Below are 19,987 nucleotides of genomic sequence, written 5' to 3'. Positions count from 1 at the left end.
ATGGACGTGTATACACTGCCGGACGTGGGGTGGATGGATGGTGTGGGGTGGCCGTGTCATGCGGGGGGATCGGCTCGGTGCTTTGTGGCCGCCTGGAGGTGGGATGGGGAGGGTGGGAGGGAGGGAGACGCAGGAGGGAGGGGATGTGGGAACAGATGTATATGTATGACTGATTCACTTTGTTGTAAAGCAGAGACTAATAATAATAAAAAAAATAATAACTATAGTGTGGCCAAGATGGCAGAGCAGGAAGACTCTGAATTCACCTTCTCCCACAGGCACAGCTGGAGAAAAATGAAAATGAAAATATAACACACTAAAATCTATGAGATATGGAAAAAGTGGTCCTAAGAGGGAAGTTTACAGTAATACAGGCTTACTGCAGAAAACAAGAAAAATCTCAAATAAATAATCTAACCTTACACCTAAAGGAAATGGAAAATGAAGAACAAACAAAACATAAAGTTAGTAAAAGAAAGGACATAATAAACACTAGAGAAGAAATAAATGAAATAGAGACTAAAAAGACAACAGAAAAGATCAAGGACTAAAAGCTATGAAAATATAAACATAATTGACAAACTGTTAGCTAGACTCACTAAGAAAAGAAAGAGATGGCCCTGAGAGATAAAATCACATGAAAGAGGAGAAATAACAATAGATACCACAGAAATACTAAGGACTATAAGAGAATATTATGAACAGCTATATACCAACAAATTGGACAACCTAGGAGAAATAAATAAATTCTTAGAATCATACAACTTTTCAAAATTGACTTAGATCAGAAATAAATGAAAAAGAAATGAAGGAAACAAAAGCAAAGATCAATAAAACTAAGGTGGTTCTTTGAGAAGTTAAACAAAATTGATAAACCATTAGCCAGACTCATCAAGAAAAAAGAGACAAGATTCAAATCAGTAGTATTAGAAATGAAAAAGGAGAAGTAACAATTGACACTGCAGAAATAAAAAGGGTCATGAGCGATTACTACAAGCAACTATATGACAATAAAATGGACAACCTGGAAGAAATGGAAACATTCTTAGAAAAACACAACCTACTGAGACTGAACCAGGAAATAATAGAAAATATAAACAGCAAATCACAAGCACTGAAATTGAGACTGTGATTAAAAATCTTCCAAAAAACAAAAGCCCAGGACCAGATGGCTTCACAGGAGAATTCTATCAAACATTTAGAGAAGAGGTAACACCTACTCTTCTCAAACTTTTCCAAAATATAGCAGAGGAAGGAACACTCCCAAACTCATTCTGTGAGGCCACCATCACTCTGATACCAAAACCAGACAAAGATGTCACAAAGAAAGAAAACTACAGGCCAATATCACTGATGAACATACATACAAAAATCCTCAACAAAATAGTAGCACACAGAATCTAACAGTGCATTAAAAGGATCATACAACATGATCAAGTGGGGTTTATCCCAGGAATGCAAGGATTCTTCAATATATGCAAATCAATCCATGTGATACACCATGTTAACAAACTGAAGGAGAAAAAATATATGATCATCTCAATAGATGCAGAAAAAGCTTTCAACAAATATCAACACCCATTTAGGATAAAAACCAACCAGAAAGTAGGCATAGAGGGAACATTCCTCAACACAATAAAGGCCATATATGAAAAACCCACAGCCAACATCATTCTCAATGGTGAAAAACTAAAACCATTTCCATTAAGATCAGGAACAAGACAAGGTTGCCTGCTCTTACCACTATTACTCAACATAGTTTTGGAAGTTTTAGCCACAGCAATCAGAGAAGACAAAGAAATAAAAGGAATCCAAATCAGAAAAGGAGAAGTAAAGCTGTCACTGTTTGCAGATGACATGATACTATGTAGAGAGAATCCTAAAGATGCCATGAGAAAACTACTAGAGCTAATCAATGAATTTGGTAAAGTAGCAGGATACAAAATTAATGCACAGAAATCTCTTGCATTCCTATACAGCAATGATGAAAAATCTGAAAGAGAAATTATAGAAAGACTGCTATTTACCACTGCAACAAAAATTATAAAATACCTAGGAATAAACCTACCTATGGAGACAAAAGACCTGTATGCAGAAAACTATAAGACATTGATGAAAGAAATTAAAGATGATACAAACAGATGGACAGATATACCATGTGCTTGGATTGGAAGAATCAACGTTGTGAAAATGACTATGCTACCCAAAGCAATCTAAAGATTCAAAGCAATCCCTATCAAATTACCAATGGCATTTTTCACAGAACTAGAACAAAAAATTTCACAATCTGTATGGAAACAGAAAAGACCCCAAATAGCCCAAGCAATCTTGAGAAAGAAAAACAGAGCTGGAGGAATCAGGCTCCCTGACTTCAGACTATACTACAAAGCTCTAGTAATCAAGACAGTATGGTATTGGCACAAAAACAGAAATATAGATCAATGGAAGAGGATAGAAAGCCCAGAGATAAAGCCACGCACCTATGGTCAACTAATCTATGACAAAGGAGGCAAGAGTATACAATGGAAAAAAGACAGTCTCTTCAATAAGTGGTGCTGGGAAAACTGGACAGCTACATGTAAAAGAATGAAATTAGAACACTCCCTAACACCATATACAAAAATATACTCAAAATGGATTAAAGACCTAAATGTAAGGCCAGCCACTATAAAACTCTCAGAGGAGAACACAGGCAGAACACACTATGACATAAATCACAGCAAGATCCTTTTTGACCCACCTCCTAGAGAAATGGAAATAAGAACAAAAATGAAAAAGTGGGACCTAATGAAACTTAAAAGCTTTTGCATAGCAAAGGAAACCATAAAAAAGATGAAAAGACAACCCTCAGCATGGGAGAAAATATTTGCAAATGAAGCAACTGACAAAAGATTAATCTCCAAAACTTACAAGCAGCAGATCATGCAGCTCAATATCAAAAAAACAAACAACCCAATCAAAAAATGGGTAGAAGACCTAAATAGACATTTCTTCAAGGAAGATATACAGCTTGCCAACAAACACATGAAAGTATGCTCAACATCACTAATCATTAGAGGAATGCAAATCAAAACTGAAATGTGGTATCACCTCACACCAGTCAGAATGGCCATCATCAAAAAGTCTAGAAAGAATAAATTCTGGAGAGGGTGTGGAGAAAGGTGGACCCTCTTGTACTGTTGGTGGGTATGTAAATTGATACAGCGACTATGGAGAACAGTATGGAGGTTTCTCAAAAAAATAAAAATCGAACTACCATATGACCCAGCAATCCCACTGCTGGGCATATACCCTGAGACAACCATAATTCAAAAAGAGTCATGTACCACAATGTTCATTGCAGCTCTATTTACAATAGCCAGTATATGGAAGCAACCTAAGTGTCCGTCGGTGGATGAATGGATAAAGAAGATGTGGCACGTATATACAATGGAATATTACTCAGCCATAAAAAGAAAAAAAATTGAGTTATTTGTAGTGAGGTGGATGGACCTAGAGTCTGTCATACAGAGTGGAGTAATTCAGAAAGAGAAAAACAAATACCATCTGCTAACACACATATATATATAGAATCTCAAAAAAAAAAAAAAAAGACCAGAGGAAAGACAGCAGAAGCAAGAAGAACTACAATCCTGCAGCCTGTGGAACAAAAACTACATTCACAGAAAGATAGACAAGATGAAAAGGCAGAGGGCTACATACCAGATGAAGGAACAAGATAAAACCCTAGAAAAACAACTAAATGAAATGGAGATGGGCAATCTTCCAGAAAGAGAATTCAGAATAATGATAGTGAAGATGATCCAGGGTCTCGGGAAAAGAATGGAGGCAAAGAATGAGAAGATGCAAGAAATGTTTAACAAAGACCTAGAAGAATTAAAAACAAAGAAACAGAGATGAACAATATAATAACTGAAATGAAAGATACACTAGAAGGAATCAATAGCAGAATAACTGAGGCAGAAAAATGGATAAGTGGCCTGGAAGACAAAATGGTGGAATTCACTGCTGTGGAACAGAATACAGAATAAAGAATGAAAAGAACTGAAGACAGACTAAGAGACCTCTGGGACAACATTAAACACAACAACATTTGCATTATAGGGGTCCCAGAAGGAGAAGAGGGAGAGAAAGGACCCGAGAAATTATTTGAAGAGAATATAGTCGAAAACTTCCCTAACATGGGAAAGGAAACAGCCACCCAATTTAGGAAGCGCAGAGAGTCCTATGTAGGCTAAATCCAAGGAGAAACATGCTGAGACACATAGTAATCAAATTTGCAAAAATTAAAGGCAAAGAAAAATTATTGAAAGCATCATGGGAAAAATGACAAATAACATACAAGGGAACTCCCACAAGGTAAACAGCTGATTTCTCAGCGGAAACTCTTCAAGCCAGAGGCGAGTGGCATGATATACTTAAAGTGATGAAAGGGAAGAAATTACAACCAAGATTACTCTAACCAGCAAGGATCTCATTCAGATTCGATGGAGAAATCAAAAGCTTTACAGACAAGCAAAAGTTAAGAGAATTCAGCACCACCAAACCAGCTCTACTACAAATGCTAAAGGAACTTCTCTAAGTGGAAACACAAGAGAAGAATAGGACCTACAAAAACAAACCCAAAACAATTAAGAAAATGATTGTAGGAATATACATATTGATAATTACCTTAAACGTGAATGGATTAAATGCTCCAACCAAAAGACACAGGCTCGCTGAATGGATACAAAAACAAGACCTATATGTATATGCTGTCTACAAGAGACCTAATTCAGACCTAGGGACACATACAGACTGAAAGTGAGGGGATGGAAAAAGATATTCCATGTAAATGGAAATCAAAAGAAAGCTGGAGTAGCAATACTAATATCAGATAAAATAGACTTTAAAATAAAGAATGTTACAAGAGACAAGAAAGGACACTACATAATTATCAAGGGATCAATCCAAGAAGATGATATAACAATTATAAATATATATGCACCCAACATAGGAGCACCTCAGTACATAAGGCAACTGTTAATAGCTATGTAAGAGGAAATTGACAGTAACACAATAATCATGGAGACTTTAACGCCTCACTTACACGAATGGACAGATCATCCAAAAAGGAAATTAATAAGGAAACACAAGCTTTAAATGACACAATAGACCAGATAGATTTAATTGATATTTAAGGGACATTCCATCCCAGTAGAGCAGATTATACTTTCTTCTCAAGTACGTGTGGGACACTCTCCAGGCTAGATCAAATCTTGGGTCACAAATCAAGCCTTAGTAAATTTAAGAAAATTGAAATCATATCAAGCATCTTTTCTGACCACAATGCTATGAGATTAGAAATGAATTACAGGGAAAAAACGTAAAAAACAGAAACACATGGAGGCTGAACATTACGTTACTAAATAACCAAGAGATCACTGAAGAAATCAAAGATGAAATCAAAAAATACCTAGAGACAAATACCAATGAAAACACAACGATCCAAAACCCATGGGATGCAGCAAAAGCAGTTCGAAGAGGGAAGTTTATAGCTATACAAGCCTACCTCAAGAAACCAGAAAAATCTCAAATAAATAATCTAACCTTACACCTAAAGGAAGTTGAGGAAGAAGAACAAACAAAACCCAAAGTTAGCAGAAGGAAAGAAGTCATAAAGATCTGAGCAGAAATAAATGAAATAGAAAAAAAGAAAAAATAGCAACAATTAATAAAACTAAAAGCTGGTTCTTTGAGAAGATAAACAAAATTGATAAACCATTAGCCAGACTCATCAAGAAAAAGAGGGAGGACTCAAATCAATAAAATTAGAAATGAAAAAGGAAAAGTTACAAGAGACAGTGCAGAAATACAAAGCATCCTAAGAGACTATTAAAAGCAACTCTATACCAATAAAATGGACAACCTTGAAGAAATGGACAAATTCTTAGAAAGATATATCCTTCCAAGTCTGAACCAGGAAGAAACAGAAAATATGAACAGACCAATCACAAGTAATGAAATTGAAACTGTGATTAAAAACCTTCTAACAAACAAAATCCAGGACCAGATGACTTCACAGGTAATTCTATCAAACATTTAGAGAAGAGCTTAAACCCATCCTTCTCAAACTCTTCCAAAAAATTGCAGAGGAAAGAACATTCTCAAACTCATTCTATGAGGCCACCGTCACCCTGATACCAAAACCAGACAAAAATACTACATAAAAAGAAAATTACAGACCAATAGCACTCACGAATATAGATGCAAAAGTCCTCAACAAAATACTAGCAAACAGAATCCAACAACACATTAAAAGGATCATCCACCACGAACAACTTGGATTTATCCCAGGGATGCAAGGATTTTTCAATATATGCAAATCAATCAATGTGATACACCATATTAACAAATTGAAGAAGAAAAACCACATGATCATCTCAGTAAATGCAGAAAAAAGCTTTTGACAAAGTTCAGCATGCATTTATGATAATAACTCTCCAGAAAGTGGACATAGAGGGACCTACGTCAACATAATAAAGGCCATATACGACAAACCCACAGCAAACATCATTTTCAATGGTGAAAAACTGAAAGCACTTCCTCTAAGATCAGGAACAAGACAAGGATGTCCACTCTCACCAGTATTATGCAACATAGTTTTGGAAGTCCTAGCTCAGGCAGTCAGAGAAGAAAAAGAAATAAAAGGAATACAAATTGAAAAAGAAGAAGTGAACTGTCACTGTTTGCAGATGAGATGGTGCCATACATAGAGAATCCAAAAGATGCTACCAGAAAACTAATAGAGCTAATCAATGAATTTGGTAAAGTTGCAGGATACAAAATTAATGCACAGAAATCTCTTGCATTCCTATACACTAATGATGAACAATCTGAAAGAGAAATCAAGGAAACACTCCCATTTACCATTGCAACAAAAAGAATAAAATACCTAGGAATAAACCTACCTAAGGAGACAAAAGACCTGTATGCAGAAAACTATAAGACACTTTTGAAAGAAATTAAAGGTGGTACCAACAGATGGAGAGATATACCATTTTCTTAGATAGGAAGAATCAACATTGTGAAAATGACTATACTACCCAAAGCAATCTACAGGTTCAGTGCAATGCCTATCCAATTACCAATGGCATTTTTTACAGAACTAGAACAAAAAAAATCTTAAAATTTGTATGGAGGCACAAAAGACCCTGAATAGCCCAAGCAGTCTTGAGGGAAAATCACGGAGCTGGAGGAATCAGGCTCCCTGACTTCAGACTATACTACAAAGCTGCAGTAATCAAGACAATATGGTACTGGTACAAAAACAGAAATATAGATCGGTGGAACAGCATAGAAAGCCCAGAGATAAACCCACACACCTATGGTCAACTAATCTATGACAAAGGAGGCAAGGATATACAATGGAGAAAAGACAGTCTCTTGAATAAGTGGTTCTGGGAAAACTGGACAGGTACATGTAAAAGAATGAAATTAGAACACCCCCTAACACCATACACAAAAATAAACTCAAAATGAATTAGAGATCTGAATGTAAGACAGGACACTATAAAACTCTTAGAGGAAAATATAGGAAGAACAGTCTTTGACATAATCACAGCAAGATCTTTTTTCTACCTCCTAGAGTAATGGAAATAAAAACAAAATAAACAAATGGGACCTAATGAAACTTAAAAGCTTTTGCACAGCAATGGAAACTACAAACAAGACAAAAAGACAACCCTCAGGATGGGAGAAAATATTTGCAAACAAATCAACGGACAAAGGATTAATCTGCAAAATGTATAAACAGCTCATGCAGCTCAATATTAGAAAACCAAACAACCCAGTCCAAAAATGGGCAGAAGATCTAAATAGACATTTCTCCAAAGAAGACGTACAGATGGCCAAGAATCACATGAAAAGCTGCTCAACATCACTAATTATTAGAGAAATGCAAATCAAAACGACAATGAGGTATCACCTCACACCAGTTAGAATGGGCATCATCAGAAAATCTACAAAAAACAAATGCTGGATAGGGTGTGGAGAAAAGGGAACCCTCTTGCACTGTTGGTGGGAATGTAAATTGATACACCCACTATGGAGAACAGTATGGAGGTTCCTTTAAAACTAAAAATAGAATTACCATATGACCCAGCAATCTCACTACTGGGCATATACCCAGAGAAAACCATAATTCAAAAAGACACATGCACTGCAATGTTCATTGCAGCACTATTTACAACAGCCAGGACATGGAAGCAACATAAATGCCCATCAACAGATGAATGGATAAAGAAGAGGTGGTACATATATACAATGGACTATTACTCAGCCATAAAAAGGAATGAAACTGAGTCATTTGTAGAGACGTGGATGGATATAGAGACTGTTATACAGAGTGAAGTAAGTCAGAAAGAGAAAAACAAATATCGTATATTAACGCATATATGTGGAACCTAGAAAATGTTACAGGTGAACCGGTTTGCAGGGCAGAAATTGCAACACAGATATAGAGAACAAACGTATGGACACCAAGGGGGGAAAGTGGAGGGGAGTGGTGGTGGTGGTGTGATGAATTGGGAGATTAGGATTGACATATTTACACTATATGTATAAAATGCATAAATAATAATAACCTGCTGTATAAAAAAATAAAATAAAATTTAACAATTCAAAAAAAAGAATATATACTTTTAACTCTTAAGGCATATGTATGTGATATATGTCTGTATCTATCTGTCTATCTATCTATCTATCTATCTGTCATCAATCACTGTTTGTTTTTGTCAAGCTCTTTCAAGCTCTTAAGAAATATAATACCTAGGATTTTTTCCTACCCACTGGAGTGTGGGAAGTAACCTGTACTCATCAATTTTTAGTGTAACTCTCTAATTGCACTTGGGAACGAGGAGGACATTTCTTGGACTTTAATAAAGTCACTATGGCTGTGGTTTGTAATGGCAATCCTGTGCATAGAGTGAGTTAGTTGCTACTGACACAAGTATTCTCTTTACATGTGCATTAAACTTATTTTGGTTAATGTCTTCTTACAAACCTTAATTGGATGACCATGATTCATTTTGATGTCGTTAACCAGTTGATTTATTTGCTTTCTATTTCTAGTTTCTTACATCCAGTATACCAATATTAGAACATCTCACCTGGTGCCCAAGATAACAGAGGACTTGGCAGAGCTGGGTGCTTTGACAGTGTATCTACAAGAGAGCTGATCTGGCACCTGACAGTCGGGTTCATTTCAACAAATCCATTAATAAAATTTTATTAGCCAATGATGAATAAATAGGTTCAGAGATTTCCCCTCCCTTTCTCTCTCTTATTTTATTTAATCAGCATTGTGTGGAATTTTCCTGTCTTTCTGATCCCACATTAGTGTTTTCAAAGTAGAGTAGTCAATAAGTCTTCACAACTGACTCAAATTGTACTGTGATTACAGGCCAAACATAGAGGGTTATGGATGTGACTTAAAAAGTTGAGTAGGAAGCCAATGATCTTAAGCATAAAAACCTTGGTTATTAGGAATTACTAAATGTACAATAAATTCAAACTGCAGCAATTTGGCTCAGGAGAAATGGTGGTAGTAATACATGTAACTTGAGGAATATTAACCAGATGCCATGCCATGCCAAGCATCTTTTTTTGATAACAGAACAATGCTTCAGGTTGAGGTACATATAAGGTCTCACACACCTTGTATATGATAAACAAACACATTTATTATGTGCAGCTGACAGAAAAGAAATTCCTCTTCCAACATCAGAAGCATTTCAGATATCACTACTGTACTGATTTCAGGGTATTAGAAAATAAGCTCCTACAGTGCTGAGAAAGACCACTATTTCTGAATATATTTTTACTTGTTAAAACTTTATAGTTTCACAGGGATAGATGTGAGATATGGACAGTATAAAAAGGTTGATTATAATTCAAGATCTTATATTCTCTTATAATCATGTTAGGACCCTAAAAAAAGCATCTCATTGATTAATTTGACAGTGTGGAAATTGTTCACAACCATTATTTGTATTAATTTTGTAGCTGTTACCTCATTTGATTATTACAGTCATCCCAAATCCTAGTCATTGTTTTTTTTTTTTTTTTTTGAAGTACGCGGGCCTCTCACTGTTGTGGCCTCTCCCGTTGCGGAGCACAGGCTCCGGACATGCAGGCCCGGTGGCCATGGCTCACGGACCCAGCTGCTCCACGGCATGTGGGATCTTCCAAGACCGGGGCACGAACCCGTGTCCCCTGCATCGGCAGGCGGACTCTCAACCACTGCGCCACCAGGGAAGCCCCCTAGTCATTGTTATTATTCTCATTTTAAAGATTAGGAAATGAGGCTTAGAAAAATGAGATGACCTGCCCAAAGTAACCAAGATATTTCTAGGATGTAGTCCTGGGATTTGAACCTGCCTTTTAACTGAACTGATATGCTTTTTTCACTCTCTAGTTATGCCTCTCTTTGTAATCATTATTGTCTGTCTTAGCTGACAGTTCCATAAACAGTTGTGAAAAATGACACCACTGTTGACAAATAGGAACATACTTTGAATCAGTCCTTCAAGTTTTCTCCATAAAGAAATCTCATCTCCATTTAGAATTCCTCTCAGATCTCCAAGTATATCAAGATGGTTCTGGGAAGAGAACAGAGCTCTTCATCCAAGTCTGTCTGTTATTTCAATCATCATGCCTTCTGGGGTCATGAAACCATTTTTTCAACACTACTCAACATTTCTCTTTTTATGTAATACTTCTAACCAGAGCATTCAAATGACTCATATACTTGTTTGTTTACTCTTTGTAAAGTGTTCTAAATCCTTTCTACCTGGTATGAACTTTTCATCAGCTACTCTAGTAAGGCCATCCACTTTCTAATTACTTATTTAAGAGGCCCTCTCTAAGGGGAGAACAAATATTTCCCCGCAAAAAGAATCCTCTAAAATCTCCTTAACAATTCAGGAAACCACACAAGTGGAAGGAAAAGGCAGATTTTATCAAACCTATTCAATATTTTGCTTCTCAAAGGGCCACTGCATCAAATAAAAAGACATGTTTTATTCTTCCTATTCTCTATTTTCTCTTCCAATTTCACTCCCCTCCCTCATTTGTTCACTTGTGCAATCTCTTTCTCTCTGTTTCAGAATACAATTTATGGTGGCTTAACATGGCCACAAAATACAGCAAAACGACATAATTAGAAGTAAAGAATAAGAGGATATTAATAATAGGGATAAAGGAAATACTCTATGGATTAATCACTTCAGGGGAGAAGGCTAGGACCAAGTAACTTACTTGATAAATACTCAAACACTACTAGCTATGATTTCAGGATGATCATTTTAAAATGAATACACAGTAGTGGTATTCAAAAGGTCTCTCAGAAAATTTAACTTCCAAATACATATGCACATGTATCATTATTCACAGTGTGTTGTGTTTATTTTCTAACTTCTCCTTAGTAAACTACAAGCTGTGCTAGGACTTTGACTTATATATGAATGGAACAGTGTTGATGTTCCATCCATATTTCAGAGGACTTATTACTTCAAGGTACACCAGCTGACCTCAACTGCTTTGCCTAAGAATTTTTTTTTAAGCTGAGGAAAGCCACTTTGCTAATGCAGGGGACTTAGCCACCACCTCATATTTCCCAGCACTCCTGCACCAAAAATAACCATAGTTGGTGTATAAATACCTCAGCTCCCTCACCCCTCAGGCAGTATCACTCCATGGTGCATGTTTCCCAGAGTCTCTGTGTGAGACTAGGTCTCAGACACTCACAGTAGTATCTGGCTTGCTATTATTTGTTGCCTTCTTCGCTCACTTCCTCACTCCCTAACCAAATAAAATGCTTGAACATGAATCCCTGTTTAGCATCTGCTTTTGGGGGATCCAAAATTAAGACAATAACTATATCCCCAGAGCCTACATCAGGACCTAACACAGATTGAATGATTGAATGATATAACAAGATAAATTTATTGTTTTAATTATAAAATCATATTTATTGCTAGCCCCCAAAAGATTTGTTGTTGTTGCAGCACATGGGCCTCTCTCTAGTTGTGGCGTGTTTTTTTTTTTTTTTCTCTTTAGTTGTGGTGTGGGCTCCAGAGCATGTGGGCTCTGTAGTTTGCAGCACATGGGTTCTCTAGTCATGGTCCATGGGCTTAGTACCCCCATGGCATGTGGGATTTTAGTTCTCTGACCAGGCATTGAACCCAGGTCCCCGGCACCGGAAGATGGACTCTTTACCACTGGACCACCAGGGAAGTCCCCAAAAGATGTTTTTCATGCAGGGGATTAGGGTATTGGATTCCTAAGCTGATTTCCAGACTTAACTTCTCATGGGGAAGGGGGCTGAGGCAGCAGTCCATCTGAGCCACATTGTAGCCTCTGAAGTAGAAAGTGCCCTTTACTTGCTCTCTTCACTAACAAGGGAGACAAGGATGCCTTACATCTTAGAGGCATTCTCCATTATTTAGTTAAGGGGAAAGGAAGGAAAACCATTTGCTAGCAGTTCAGATCTCTGTTTAGCATTTTAATTACCTTATTCTTTTTTTTTTTTTCAAGGTACACAATTTGAGGATTCTTCAATCAATCTCACTCTGTAGTACTGGTCAGAGTTTTTGTCTCCTTCTACATGGAGAGCTGTGGTAAATAGCCACGCCCACAGCATGGAAGACTGTAGTTTTCTATCACCTCTCTCTATGGCTTAGTGCTTAGAGCAAATCCTCAGCACCCAGCTGCCTGCTTCTCTTTTTTGGTGCGTTATCAGGCTGTTTAGGTCCTCTTTTAATTATAGAAAGACACTGTAGTTTGAATGCCACTCCTACACCTGCCTTGTGGAATACAAACTACCCTTTCAGAACTGACAAACTCTTACCTGACTTCGTAAATACTCCAAACTCAGGGTAACTATATCTTTTAAGTAAAGAAAAGCAAGCTGTCTCTAAGTCCACCCAGGGCATTGCTTGCTAGTCAAACCCCAGGTTCAATTAATTCTTTGAGTTGATTCATAAATAATTTTTTTCTCTTCGTCTTATTTTAGTGAAACAAGTTTACCATCTATCTTACAACTCTAAAATACTCTCAAATCTTATTTAAGCTCCTTCTTCAGCTTGGTGAAGAACTGTGTTTTGCTACAATCCAGAAACCCATGTTTTCACCAGTGTTACCAGTTCACTGGATCATGGAAGGTAGCAGACTCAGAGTAGCTGGATTTTTAAAAATTAAAAATTTTTTTTTTTGCGGTACGCGGCCTCTCACTGTTGTGACCTCTCCCGTTGCGGAGCACAGGCTCCGGATGCGCAGGCTCAGCGGCCATGGCTCACGGGCCCAGCCACTCCGTGGCATGTGGGATCTTCCCGGACCGGGGCACGAACCCGTGTCCCCTGCATCGGCAGGCGGACTTTCAACCACTGCGCCACCAGGGAAGCCCAGAGTAGCTGGATTTTGCAACAACACTCTGCCAGCATCTCTCAAGACCTCTTTTTTAGGACAAGAACCAACTAGCTGATACTAGCACATTAGTATCTACTGAATAGCTGCTCTCGAAAAGTGCTGATAAACTTAAGTTAACTGGGAGGAAGATCTTAATAGACACTTCCTGGGCACTGTCATATTCCTTATATTTTTTACAACACCATTGTGGCATATTTTCATACTGTGATCATTATTTTTTGTTAGAGAATTATATAGTATAAGACTTGATCTTTTACCAAATTCAGAAGACACGAAATTGGGGATGCATTACAGCCAGTGTCAGAATCAGAATCCTGACAGATCTTATGAGGACAGAATGATGGGGTGAAAGTATTAGAATTACGTTTAAGGAGGAAATCTATACTCTTTTATACTCATGAAGAAGGAAAAACATGTATGTCCAAAAAGACCACTGCATGTCTAGGATGGAGAAGTTGTGTCTTATTTAGCCACATATTTGAAAAAGGTTATAGTTAACTTAAAACTCAATGAGAATCACCAATATGATGTGGCTGCCCCAGAGCAATGTAATCCTAAACAGATTAATGAAAAGATTTTTGCCCAGAAAGAGGCAAAGGATACTCCCACTTTACTAAGCAAAGTTAAGACCACACTTGGATCTGGTGCTCACTTCTGATATCATGGCTTAAGTGGGATATTGACAGACTAGAGTGCTTTTGGAGGATAAAGAATAGATGAGGAAGGCTTGGAAACTATGACTAGCCTGTAGATGGAAAGACTGAAGGCAGACATAATAATTGTTTTAAAATATTTCAAGGGCTGCCATATAGAAGTTAGAACAGATGTATCCTGCATTACACTTGGAGGGTGGATGTGTGATCAACGAGAGGACATTGGAAGTGGAGACTGACATTTATCTTTATATAAAGAAATACTTTATATTTATACTGGGTAACATGGATATATAATTTTACTTCTTGAAAATTATATTTGTCCAAAACTGTACTAGGCTGCTTCAGGAGGTATTTTCATTACTACTTGTGAGGTATTCAAGAAGAGCGTAGCTATATAGATATATAACAGTCATAGAGAGTATTTACTAGATGATCTCCAAGTGTCCTTTAAAGTTCTGAAGATTTTTGAGTCCCTATAAGCATAAGTACTAAACAATCTCTACTTGGCTTGATTTTGAAATAAGACCCAACTTCCAAACCATAATTTCCACTGAAGTATGTTTAATCGAACCATTCATATCTGCACTTGCTGTCTTGTTAAGTCATAATGCTACTCATTCACCTCCAATCCTATGGCCTGGCACAGAATGGAGTCTGAATATGTATTTCTTAGATGAATGCAAAATTTTGAATTACAGAAGTTCTTTGGTGATATTACTGTCTCTACTAAATGCTTTTATATATTCAACAGCAGAGATTCCTTTTCACAGACACTTTTTAAACAATCCTCCTGTTCCTCTGTTCTCTTAATATTGTGTTGCTCAAAGTGTGGTCTGGATACTGCTGGAGTCCCTGCTTATGATTTACGTATTATATGTTCTGAAGGAAACTTAGTGGTTTTAGAGCAAAGGGTGATTACATAATTCTAGTCACATACCTTGCCCATATTTGAAACATGAGAATTGGCATTTTTTCCAGAAAAAACTGTAAGAGTCTTAGTCATTTCACTTTTAAGATGCCTATCTACTATAAAGATCGTATTGGTCACTTTATCTTGCTTAATATTTTCAGGCAATGTATTCATTTTTATTAGTTATGTTTGCATACATATTGTTGTTACTGTTGTTTTTATAATAGTTCTTATACAAAAAAATGAATTGGTGGCTCAAAAGCTGCTCATTAAGGTATAAAAGTAATGATACAAATAGTAGAGTAAACCCTATGATTAATAATAACTTTTAAACATAAATAGTAAACAGATTTTGATATCAATATTGAATATGAATATTCATGGGCTGGAGTAAATCTGAAAGCGTTACTGTTTCACACAAGAAAATAATGTAAATAGGAGGCATGGTAAATATCTAAAAATGGGATGTTGTTGCAGCAGTAGTCCATTTGTCCCTTGTTCCCTGAATGACGTTATAAACCTTTGTCAAGTAGAGGAATAACGCCTTGGAAGTTTTTGCATAATTATAAACCAAGGTAGAATGGGTTCTCAGGTTCAAAACAAATACATATCATTGATCTGCAGTATGAAACATAAGAATTTTTTTGCTAAAGATAGTGATGAACCCCAAACTTCCCAAGTAGCCATAATTACATTTACCATAGCAAAATCTGATATAAAAGATACAATTTCTGAAAAAAATTTAAAACTTGCCACAAAGTTAATGCCAACTTCTATGACTCGAGAGAAAGCAGAAAAGCAAAATCCATTTGTCAAATGACAGTTAAAGATTGTATAATATCAGTGGCATACAGTCTAGAAAGACATGTATGTGCCAGCAGATGCAGGTACATGATACCGCGAGCATGCAGAGTAAGAATCATCTCTTGCATATATGAGGGAGAAGTGTCTGATGACTTTCTGTCTCTTCATCACTATAACCTTCCCTCAGAGTTGAGGTTTTCTAATTTCACAATAGTTTTGTGATCCATGTTAAAGCCTGGAAAATGGTTGTGGGATCAGCAGTAATGGGGAACCCGCTATATCAGGGAAGGGATTAATAAGACAAGTAAGTTCTTGTTCCGTTTCAGGATGATGACATGAGGACCCCGAACACACCTCCTCCCATGGACACATGGAATCTACAGCTATATATGCTACAACTTCCTCTGAAAAGACCCTAAAAACGGTCAAAGCAATCCCTTCCCATCAGACAAACAAGAGGGAAACCACATCGAAGTGGATAGGAAAGGTTGAGACACAGACTTGCTAGAAAGCCTACCTCTGGCATGGCAACCCACAACTGGGAGGGAACCCAATATTTCAGAAGTTCTCCCAGAGGAGCAAAGGATTTATACCCTCTATCAGCCACCACAACTTTTAAGACTGACACCTAAATACAAGCCCCCCAAATATCTGGCTTTAAAGACAAATGGACCTCCTGCCCAGGAGACCCATGGAGCTGTAGCAAACTGAGAAACAACTCTTAAGGGCTTGTACACAGACTTACCCACACAAAGGCCGTGCTAGAAGCAGCCCTCTGAAAAGGACCAAGACTTTAAGCGAGAAAGACTCATTTGCTAATTTTAAAACATTGGTCTCAGAGTTACAGGCCTGCTGGGATACTCTTTCAGGGATGGAGGCTGGTAGGTGCCATCTTCTTGCTCTCTCCCTGCCTTGCTAAAGTCAGTGGATGCTATCTTTAAAAAAAATTTTTTTTTTCTTTTTCTTTGTCATTCTTTTTCTCTTTTCTTTGTCTTTTTTCCCCTTTTATCAACAGGGAACATCTTTGCACTCCCCTTTTGCTTCACTCTAGCCAGCGGTGCCATCTTCATATTCTCTCTGTACTGCATTCTGGAGCACCAGCATTTCCTGCAGGGGAGCTTCTTCACACATCTGGTGCTCCAGTTTTTTTTTTATATCTGGTGACCTGGTTTTTGTAGCTGCAAGCCAAGGGATGCCCCTTGATTGCCTGACTCTTGAGGCCAGGAGGCTTACATTCCTGGGTCTCATGGGACTGTAACAATCAAAGAGACAATTCTTGGCAGACTCTGACCCCCAGGGCACTGCAGAGATGGCAGACTGTTTCTGTTTCATGAAGAGGACACTTCTGTGAGGCTTCCAGCTTAAACAAGAGTGCTTTTTTTTTTCAAAATTATACAGCCTGGAGGCCCCATCTCTTATGTCCAGAGGGTTATTAAAATCCATCCACCAGAGAGTGATGTCAACATTGTGGTGGTATGAGATGTTCCTTTTCAATCTACAACCAGTAAAACATCCATAACTCAACAAAGGTGCTTGTGCCCAACCACCAGGATGCTGGAGGATTCCATACATTTCTACACCTAAAGGTAGGTGATCTGGAACACATATAGATGGCAGAAGTGGGGGAACATCAGAGGTAATGCTTGCAGCCCCAGAGAATCTGATAGCATGAGGGGAGGCAGCACATACAACACTGGTTTCCTGGCTGCAGCAGCATCCATGGCCACAGGGAGCTAGTTAGCAGTGATAGTGGGACCTGCAACACTCTCTTCAGCTGCAGAGGCTCCTGTGACTCGGGTGCCTACCCCTGCCCAACCCCCCTTAGGGGTGGTGTCTGTGAACCTGACAACTCCAGTCATGGCCAAAACACCCACGACTCCAGTGTCCCCCCCAGCCCTATTTCCTCACACAGCAGAGCCTGCCACCCAGGAGACACCAGACACAGTGGAAGCGCCTCTCATCCCAGTGCTCCAGACTGTGACAGCAGCAAGGCAACAATAATCCTGGAGGCACAAGCAATGACAACCAGGGTACTGGGTGACACCTCTGGCAGAGGGGGTGGAGGGTAGAAAGTGCTGACTCAAATATAACCAGAGGCAGCTCAGGTAAGAGAAATAAAAAAACTGGTGCTATAGTGCTACCTACTGGAAAACAAAAGGAGGGCTTCTAATTACTAACCTATTGAATCATTAGAATCAAGTTTTGAAAAAAAAAAGCTTTACCTAAAGAAGCAAGGTGTTTGCTACTTCAGATGCACCAGTAGAAGAACAACACATCAAGGGCCACGAAGAACCTCAGTAATACGATATCACAAAAAGAAAACAACAGTTCTCCAGAAACCAAAATTAAAGTCCTGGGATGTTGTAATCTAACTGCTAGAGAATTCAAAATAGCTGTTATGAAGAAACTCAAGGAGCTGCAAGAAAACTCAGAAAGGCAGTTCAGTGAGGTCAGGAATAAAGTTAATGAACAGAAGGAATACTGTACCAAAAAGATTGAAACTCTAAAAAAGAACCAAACAAATTCTGAAGCTGAAGAACTCAATAAATGAGATGAAGAACACATTAGAAAACACTGGAAATAGAGCACACCATATGGAAGAGAGAATTAATGAGCTTAAAGTTGGGAATCTAGGAGTGATACAGGTAGAAGAGGAGAGATAATTAAGATCTAAAAAAAATAAAGAAATTCTACAGGAACTATCCAATTTTAATAGGAAGGTCAACATGAGGATAATGGGCATCCCAGAAGAAGAGAGGGAGAAGGTAGCAGAGAATTTATTTAAAGGAATAATAGCTGAGAACGTCCCAAACCTGGAAAAGGAACTAGATATACACATCCATGAAGCAAAGAAAACACCTAATTACTTCAATGCAAAAAGACCTTCTTGAAGACACATAATATTAAAACTGTCAAAGTCAAGGTCAAAGAAAGAATTTTAAAGGCAGCCATGGTAAAAAGAATGGTAACCTACAAGGGAATCCCCAATAGGCTATTAGCAGATTTCTCAGCAGAAACTCTACAGGCTAGAAGAGAGTGGAATGACATACTTGAAATACTGAGAGATAAAAACTGTCAGCCAAGAATACTTTATCCAGCAAAGTTATCATTCAGATATCAGGAAGAAATAAAGGCTTACCCAGACAAACATGACCTGAGAGAGTTCATTGCCACTAGACTTGATTTACAAGAAATGTTGAAAGGAGCTCTTCTACCTGAAATGAAAAGACAAAAGTACACAAAACTTTGAGTAAGGTGATAAATAGACAGATAGAATCAGAAGTTACAACTCTGTATCATCATAGGTTGTTAAACACTTAGTTATAGCTAAGGTTAAAGGAAAAAAAGCAATAAAATAACTATGAGAGGTTTATAAAGAACATTCCATCCAAATGCAGCAGAATATATATCCTTTTCAAGTGCACATGGAACAATTTCAAGGAGGGACCATATGTTGGGGCACAAAACAAGTCACAATAAACTTAAGAAGACTGAAATCATGTTAAGCATCTTTTCCAATCACAGTAGTATGAAACTAGAGATCTACTAAAAAGAAGAAAGCTGGAAAAATCACAGATATGTGGAGATAGACAACGTGTTACTGAACAACTATTGGGTCAGTGAAGAAATCAAAGGACAAATAAAAAAACACCCAAAGACAAATGAAAATGAAAACATGACATACCAAAATCTGTAAGGTGCAGTAAAAGTGGTATTAGGAGGGAAGTTTATGGCAATACAGGTCTTCATCAAGAAATGAGAAAAATCTCAAATAAAAAATCTAACCTTACAGCTAAAGTAACTAGAAAAAGAACAAACAAAGCCCAAAGTCAGTAGAAGGAAGAAAGTAATAAAGATCAGAGTGGAAATAAATGAAATTAAAAATAAATTAAACTAACTTCTTCTTCTTTTTTTTTTTTTTGCAGTATGCGGGCCTCTCACTGTTGTGGCCTCTCCCATTGTGGAGCACAGGCCCCAGACGCACAGGCTCAGCGGCCATGGCTCACGGGCCCAGCCGCTCCGCGGCATGTGGGATCTTCCTGGACCAGGGCACGAACCCGTGTCCCCTGCAGCGGCAGGCAGAAACTAACAGTTCTTTTAAATTATAGAATGGATAAAACTTTAACTAGATTCAGTTGGAGAAAAAGAG

The sequence above is a fragment of the Mesoplodon mirus genome (genome assembly GCF_964341445.2).
Source record: "Mesoplodon mirus genome assembly, chromosome: 16".
NCBI classification, from domain to species: Eukaryota; Metazoa; Chordata; class Mammalia; order Artiodactyla; family Ziphiidae; genus Mesoplodon; species Mesoplodon mirus.
This window is presented reverse-complemented; position numbering follows the sequence as displayed.